Source organism: Labrus mixtus, unplaced genomic scaffold (assembly GCF_963584025.1).
Source record: "Labrus mixtus unplaced genomic scaffold, fLabMix1.1 SCAFFOLD_68, whole genome shotgun sequence".
NCBI classification, from domain to species: domain Eukaryota; kingdom Metazoa; phylum Chordata; class Actinopteri; order Labriformes; family Labridae; genus Labrus; species Labrus mixtus.
Window position 1 is genome coordinate 70,001 of NW_026870340.1, and position 7,500 is coordinate 77,500.

Here is a 7,500-nt window from a genome sequence, read left to right on the forward strand (position 1 = left end):
TCTATGTGTGATTGCGCACCTATACCAAATTTTTGTAGTGACATCTATAATGTTGTGTTTCTTCTCCCCTAGGCACAGGGAGATCCCCCCCACATCGTCCTGCATCACTCCCTCCTTCTCTTTGATTAATTTTTCCCATTCACTCGACAAAGACAATTTTACATTTGCAAACACTCCCTCAATCACATCCTTTCTGCACACACACCCTTTATTTTTTAAACCCCTCACCACCATTTGTAAATCAAAATCCCCCCCACAGTTCAGTAAATCCCTTATTCTAATATATCCCGCTTTCGACATAGCTTCACACTTAATTACCCTCTCCCCATTTTTAAAATACGGGCTCGAGAGGAAGGGCAGTCGTAGCACTGACCCTCTCGTTCCGCACTCTGGTACAGTCCAGGATGAAACCTGATACCACGCACTGAGTACTTCCTGGAAAAACCGTGGCAAGTGTTTAAATGAATCCGGGTTATTGATCTGGTACAGGTTGTCCTCGTTGTAGAGTCCAAAACTGCACAGATATTGTTTGAAGTGGTTTTTCCAAACTACGTTCCGGTTCTGGTCCATAAATTTGCCTATCAATTTGACTCTTAGTGCTACTTTTTTTGTAAGTAAATCAATCAAAGCTAGCCCCCCCTGATCTTTAGCCCCTATTATTGTTTTGTGAGCTATACTCGCTGCTTTGTTTTTCCAAATAAAGTCCCTAATGGTCTTTGAAATCTCCTTAAAGGCCCAGTCCGGAAGCGTACAAGTACTCAGCGCATGATTCACTTTGGACAACACGAGAGCATTTGTTACGGCTACCCTTCCTCTCAACAATAGACCCCTCGCTTTCCACAAATTCAATGTTTTTTTAATTTTACCCACCACCTCTTTCCATGTTACATCATCACATTCATTCTCATTTTTCCCCATATTCACTCCCAACACTTTTCTTCTCTCACACACCGTTTTAAATCCCCACTTATTAACTAGATTGGATTCCTTACCTAGTAACATAATTTCTGACTTATTTTCATTTACTTTTGCCCCAGATGCTCTTTCATAAGTTTGTACATGTTTTAATATCAATTCTATATCCTCCTCTCCTTTTACCATTATATTCACGTCATCTGCATACTGTATTATTTTTACGTTTTCCTTACCTATACCTTTTATGTTTACGTCTTCCGATATCAGTGCTGCCAGCAGCTCTGCTACCAAGCTGTACAACAGCGCTGACATCGGACATCCTTGTCTCACTGACCTTGATATTTTAAAAGAATCAGTTAGTTCCCCGTTACATTTTATCTTGCTTTCCGCTCCTGTATACAACATATTTATCCATTCTCTCATTCTCTCCCCGAATCCAAACTTCTCTAACACCTTCCCCATGAACCCGTGATCTACTCTGTCAAAAGCTTTATTTAAATCAATCCCTAGCCATATTCCCCCCTCCCCTTCCATATCCCTGACCGTCTGTTTTATTGAAATGATTGAGTCTGCTATGTCTCTGTTTGGTATACTGTATGATTGTGTTTGTTCTATGATTGTTCCTATTACCTCCCTGATTCTATTGGCTATTGTTTTCGCTATGATTTTGTAGTCTGTGTTGAGTAGGCTGATTGGTCTGTAGTTGTCCAGATTTTTATTGTCCCCCTTGTTTTTGTAAAAAATAGTAACCACCCCTTCCCCTAAACTTTTTGGTATATGTTTCACTTTTTCCATATATTTACTCAATTTGTTCACCAAGGGCACCAGCTGCTCTTTGAAAGCTTGGTAGAATTCCGCAGTTAGGCCATCGCTCCCAGGACTTTTGTTTTTGTTTAACCCCTCTAAAGCACTTCTGATTTCTCCCTCTGTAAACTCACAATCACACCACATTTTATCGTCCTCGCTTAGTTTTTTCTTTAAGGCACCCAAAGCTCTGTTCACACTCACGCTATCACACTCCTGTCTCGAAAACAGGCTTTCATAATAGCCCTTTACTATTTCTAAAATTCCCTTTTTATCTGTCACACTTTTACCTGCTTCATTTAATAATTCGTTTATTTCTGTTCTTTTTTGTTTTTGTTTTTCCAGACCTAAAAAAAAGGCTGTACTCCTCTCCCCCTCATACATATATTGTATTTTACTCCTAATGGCTGCACCCCTACTCTTTTTAAGTTCAATCACTCCCAACTGTTCTTTTAAATGTATGTATTTTTCGACATCTACATTATCTACACTGTCAAGCGATGCTATTTCCTCACTTAGTTGTTTTCTCAAATTCTCTTCCTTTCTATTTTCTCTCCACTTTTTCTCTTTACTATAATTGATACACTTTTTTTTAATTCTGACTTTTACACTATCCCACCACACATTCATATCTTCACTCTCATTCCACTCATATCCCACATCATTCAACAATCTTTCCATACTTTTCACAAACATTCCATCATCCAGCAAGCTTGCATTAAAGCACCATATCCCTCCTTTACGTACATTCGTTTCTTTTCTAAACGTGATTTCTATTCCAGCGTGATCGCTCCACATATTAGTTTTATATTCAACTTCTTTAATCCACCTCACTACCTCGCATGTCACCAAAGCATAATCTATTCTAGATTGTTTTAATCTATTCAGTACAATTTGTCTCCTGGAGAACACCCTCTCCCATGGATGTAGCAATCTCCAAATATCAATGCATTGTTTCGTTATCATTATATCTTTAAGTGTCCCCCTGCTCACATCCCCCTTAAACACATTATTTTTTGACACATCGGTGGGTGTCATCGCCACATTAAAGTCACCGATTATTATACAATTCCTTTCCCACCATTTGCTTATTGCAATGAAGAATGTTTTCCTTTCTTTTTCTCCATTCGGTGCATATATATTTATGATTCTTATATTTTTCGTTTCATACACACAGTCTATTACTATTATTCTTCCTTCTTTGTCTCCATAAACCAAATTTACCCCTGTTACCCGACCCGTTTTGACTAAAACCGCCACTCCTCTCGCCCTCGACGTGCCATTGGAGCAGAAAATATGGCCCACAAAGTCTTTTTTTATGTCTTCCACCAGGGAATCATCCCACCTGGTCTCCTGCAGGCACAAAACGTCATTCTGCAAGGAAAGAATCGCATGTCTTTTTTCTTTGTTCCTTAGTCCATTCACGTTTATCGAAAATAAATTAAAGGCCATTATCATAAAAATAAAAACAAAAAAAACGGATTTACAGGGGTTATTGTCAGTCATTATTTGTCCTTACATTTCAATTTTTTCACCAACTTTTTTCGTTGTCCAAGACTTAGTCTTTTTTGCGCACTCGCCAGTTCACTCACATCCATTTCGCTGTCCGTTTCATTGGGACTGGTGCTTTTACCCGTATTATTTAGCGTGATTTTTCTCCCTCCCGCCTGTCCAACACCACTCTCAGGCATCTCCCTCCCCTCTGTGCTCATGCTTACCCCCGGGTCTTCTGCCACGTCCCTTCCGTCTCCTTTTTTCCCTCTCTCGCTCGTTTTTCGCTGCTTCTGCTGTCCTCCCTCTCCAGCCAGCTCCGGCGTCTCCAGCTCGCACTCTGACGCTCGTTCTCCTCCGCTCTCTCCGCTCTGCTCCATTTCTCCGTCACTGTTCTCGTCTTCTCTGATCTCCTTCCTGCTTGCTCCGATCACCTCCTTCTCCTCCGCCTCCTCCTCGTACACCTCCTCCGCCTCGTCTTCATCCTCGTACACCTCCTCCACCTCGTTCTTGCTTTCCTCTCCGTTCTCACACTCACATTCATTTTCTCTTTTTTTACAGTTTGTGCATTTTGTGCTGTTCGCGCTGCACTCTCGCGCAAAGTGTCCCTGCACCCCACAGTTGTGGCACATAAATTCTGGACACTCTCTCAGGATGTGTCCCGGCTGGATGCACATCCTGCACACTTTTTGTTGTCTATCATGTATTACTCTAAAGTATTCGTTCCCCATCACAGTGTTAAACTTTGTGGAGTAAGGGAGTGACTGTACCTGGTCATTAAATCTGACCCGGACAAACCTCGTTCCGTCAGCTATCATTGTTCCAGGCCACATTCTGCGTTTTATTGGTGATGTCGGTTTCACTCCCCATCCCGTCAGCTTCCAAACTATTTCTTCATCTGTGATATACGCTGGCAGGTTTAAAAAAGACACCACCAGCTCATCATTATTTAGTTCTCTCGCCACGACTCTGGTCTCTCCGATTTTAAATCCATCCAGCAGCCTTTTCTTTCCTTTAATGTTGCTCACCGTCACCTCCAGTTTTTCAGGTCCCAGGGTTCTGCACGCCAGCAGGCCCCCACAGATCATTTTTATGTTGCTCATGACGTAATTTAGAGGAACTTTGTCTCCCACCATTTCAATGTTTAGTGTTAGTTTTCTCTCAAAAGACACTTTTGCTTCCTCTTTTTCTGCTCTCTCGCCACCTCTCCCATTCTCTGCATGCGGAGCAATCAGCCCGCCGCTCCTCTCTCTTCCTCTCTCTCCGTCATCCATTCCGTTCCCTGTTTCATTTGCCGTTTTCATCCGTCCTTTTTGTCCGTCGTTCTTCTCGTTGTCGTTTAATCCATTCCTTTGTTTCAGTGCCATGTTTGTTTGTTCACGTTGTTGTCCGTTCTCTTTTCCTTTTTCCATCTCTCCAGTCCGTGGTCCTGTCATCTTTGTGATCCGTCCGTGTGAGTTTGCTCGCGACATACGAGCAAACATTCACAAAAAAAAAAAATTCTTCACAAAATTGTGTAAAAAAAACAGGAAAAAAAGGTGAAAAGAAAAACGATCCCCCTTACAGTCAGTGACTGCTGGGGGACATTCACTCACAATCTGAGGTATTTAAATAAATCCAAAGCGCATCCAAAAAACAAACAAATTAGTCCAGCTGTCCTGCTCAGTACTGACACGTCAGCTCTCCTTCAGCACCACACAAACTCTGACAGCAAAAGGGGCGTGTTCAGGGTGGTATGGCCGTAAGCCATTATTGTGTGCAGACAGGGGCCTTTTAAAGATGTCATGCCCTTGATTCTGGCTGAATTTTTGGACATGTGAATATGTCTCTCTATGATAAAAAAAAAACATATGATCAAAAAAATGAAAAAGCTTATAGCACCTGGTATTCCCAGGTGGTCTCCCATCCAAGTACTAACCAGGCCCGACCCTGCTTAGCTTCCGAGATCGGACGAGATCGGGCGTGTTCAGGGTGGTATGGCCATAAGTCATTATTGTGTGCAGAAAGGGGCCTTTTAAAGATGTCATGCCCTTGATTCTGGCTGAATTTTTGGACATGTGAATATGTCTCTATATGATAAAAAAAAAACATATGATCAAAAAAATGAAAAAACTTACAGCACCTGGTATTCCCAGGCGGTCTCCCATCCAGGTACTAACCAGGCCCTACCCTGCTTAGCTTCCGAGATCGGATGAGATCAGGCGTGTTCAGGGTGGTATGGCCGTAAGCCATTATTGTGTGCAGAGAGGGGCCTTTTAAAGATGTCATGCCCTTGATTCTGGCTGAATTTTTGGACATGTGAATATGTCTCTATATGATAAAAAAAACATATGATCAAAAAAAATGAAAAAGCTTACAGCACCTGGTATTCCCAGGCGGTCTCCCACCCAAGTACTACCCAGGCCCGACCCTGCTTAGCTTCTGAGATCGGACGAGATCGGGCGTGTTCAGGGTGGTATGGCCGTAAGCCATTATTGTGTGCAAAAAGGGGCATTTTAAAGATGTCATGCCCTTGATTCTGGCTGAATTTTTGGACATGTGAATATGTCTCTATATGATAAAAAAAAACATATGATCAAAAAAATGAAAAAGCTTACAGCGTCTGGTATTCCCAGGCGGTCTCCCATCCAAGTACTAACCAGGCACGACCCTACTTAGTTTCCGAGATCGGACGAGATCGGGCGTGTTAAGGGTGGTATGGCCGTAAGCTGTTATTGTGTGCAGAAAGGGGCCTTTTAAAGATGTCATGCCCTTGATTCTGGCTGAATTTTTGGACATGTGAATATGTCTCTATATGATAAAAAAAAAACATATGATCAAAAAAATGAAAAAACTTGCAGCACCTGGTATTCCCAGGCGGTCTCCCATCCAAGTACTAACCAGGTCCTACCATGCTTAGCTTCCGAGATCAGACGAGATCGGGCGTGTTCAGGGTGGTATGGCCGTAAGCCATTATTGTGTGCAGACAGGGGCCTTTTAAAGATGTCATGCCCTTGATTCTGGCTGAATTTTTGGACATGTGAATATGTCTCTATATGATAAAAAAAAAAACATATGATCAAAAAAATGAAACAGCTTACAGCATTTGGTATTCCACAGGCTGTCTCCCATCCAAGTACTAACCAGGACTGACCCTGCTTAGCTTCCGAGATCAGAAGAGATCGGGCGTGTTCAGGGTGGTATGGCCGTAAGCCATTATTGTATGCAGAAAGGGGCCTTTTAAAGATGTCATGCCCTTGATTCTGGCTGAATTTTTGGACATGTGAATATGTCTCTATATGATAAAAAAAAACATATGATCAAAAAAATGAAAAAACTTACAGCACCTGGTATTCCCAGGCGGTCTCCCATCCAAGTACTAACCAGGCCCTACCCTGTTTAACTTCCGAGATCGGACGAGATGAGGCGTGTTCAGGGTGGTATGGCCGTAAGCTGTTATTGTGTGCAGACAGGGGCCTTTTAAAGATCTCATGCCCCTGATTCTGGCTGAATTTTTGGACATGTGAATATGTCTCTATATGATAAAAAAAGAACATATGATCAAAAAAAATGAAAAAGCTTACAGCACCTGGTATTCCCAGGCGGTCCCCCATCCAAGTACTAACCAGGCCAGATGCTGCTTAGCTTCCGAGATCGGACAAGTTCAGGGTGGTATGTCCTTAAGCCATTATTGTGTGCAGAAAGGGGCCTTTTAAAGATGTCATGCCCTTGATTCTGGCTGAATTTTTGGACATGTGAATATGTCTCTATATGATAAAAAAAAACATATGATCAAAAAAATAAAAAAAGCATACAGCGTCTGGTATTCCCAGGCGGTCTACCATCCAAGTACTAACCAGGCCCGACCCTGCTTAGCTTCCAAGATTGGACGAGTTCAGGGTGGTTTGGCCGTAAGCCATTATTGTGTGCAGAAAGGGGCCTTTTAAAGATGTCATGCCCTTGATTCTGGCTGAATTTTTGGACATGTGAATATGTCTCTATATGATAAAAAAAAAAACATATGATCAAAAAAATGAAACAGCTTACAGCATTTGGTATTCCACAGGCTGTCTCCCATCCAAGTACTAACCAGGCCCGACCCTGCTTAGCTTCCGAGATCGGACGAGATCGTGCGTGTTCAGGGTGGTATGGCCGTAAGCCATTATTGTGTGCAGACAGGGGCCTTTTAAAGATGTCATGCCCCTGATTCTGGCTGAATTTTTGGACATGTGAATATGTCTCTCTATGATAAAAAAAAAAACACATGATCAAAAAAATGAAACAGCTTACAGCATCTGGTATTCCCAGGCG

The 7,500-nt window shown here is 42.2% G+C and overlaps 6 non-coding genes and 4 pseudogenes across 6 annotated transcripts in view; all 10 read right to left on the reverse strand.

The window, feature by feature from the left end:
• Positions 1–5,079: 5,079 nt before the first annotated feature.
• Positions 5,080–5,198, reverse strand: LOC132969176 (5S ribosomal RNA). Its single transcript, XR_009671468.1, has one exon. It is a non-coding gene; the product is annotated as a 5S ribosomal RNA (ribosomal RNA).
• A 122-nt stretch (positions 5,199–5,320) lies between these two features.
• On the reverse strand, positions 5,321–5,439 carry LOC132969634 (5S ribosomal RNA). Its single transcript, XR_009671753.1, has one exon. It is a non-coding gene; the product is annotated as a 5S ribosomal RNA (ribosomal RNA).
• A 121-nt stretch (positions 5,440–5,560) lies between these two features.
• Positions 5,561–5,679, reverse strand: LOC132969177 (5S ribosomal RNA). The gene has a single exon (XR_009671469.1). It is a non-coding gene; the product is annotated as a 5S ribosomal RNA (ribosomal RNA).
• A 121-nt stretch (positions 5,680–5,800) lies between these two features.
• Positions 5,801–5,919, reverse strand: LOC132969480 (5S ribosomal RNA; annotated as a pseudogene).
• Positions 5,920–6,041: 122 nt separating this feature from the next.
• On the reverse strand, positions 6,042–6,160 carry LOC132969384 (5S ribosomal RNA). The gene has a single exon (XR_009671666.1). It is a non-coding gene; the product is annotated as a 5S ribosomal RNA (ribosomal RNA).
• A 123-nt stretch (positions 6,161–6,283) lies between these two features.
• LOC132969678 (5S ribosomal RNA) lies at positions 6,284–6,403 on the reverse strand (annotated as a pseudogene).
• A 121-nt stretch (positions 6,404–6,524) lies between these two features.
• On the reverse strand, positions 6,525–6,643 carry LOC132969371 (5S ribosomal RNA). Its single transcript, XR_009671654.1, has one exon. It is a non-coding gene; the product is annotated as a 5S ribosomal RNA (ribosomal RNA).
• Positions 6,644–6,997: 354 nt separating this feature from the next.
• On the reverse strand, positions 6,998–7,106 carry LOC132969131 (5S ribosomal RNA; annotated as a pseudogene).
• A 123-nt stretch (positions 7,107–7,229) lies between these two features.
• Positions 7,230–7,349, reverse strand: LOC132969555 (5S ribosomal RNA; annotated as a pseudogene).
• A 123-nt stretch (positions 7,350–7,472) lies between these two features.
• Positions 7,473–7,500, reverse strand: part of LOC132969409 (5S ribosomal RNA) — a 119-nt gene continuing 91 nt past the window's right edge. The window contains exon 1 of the ribosomal RNA XR_009671690.1: positions 7,473–7,500. This exon is cut by the window's right edge and continues 91 nt beyond it. This is a non-coding gene — a ribosomal RNA (5S ribosomal RNA).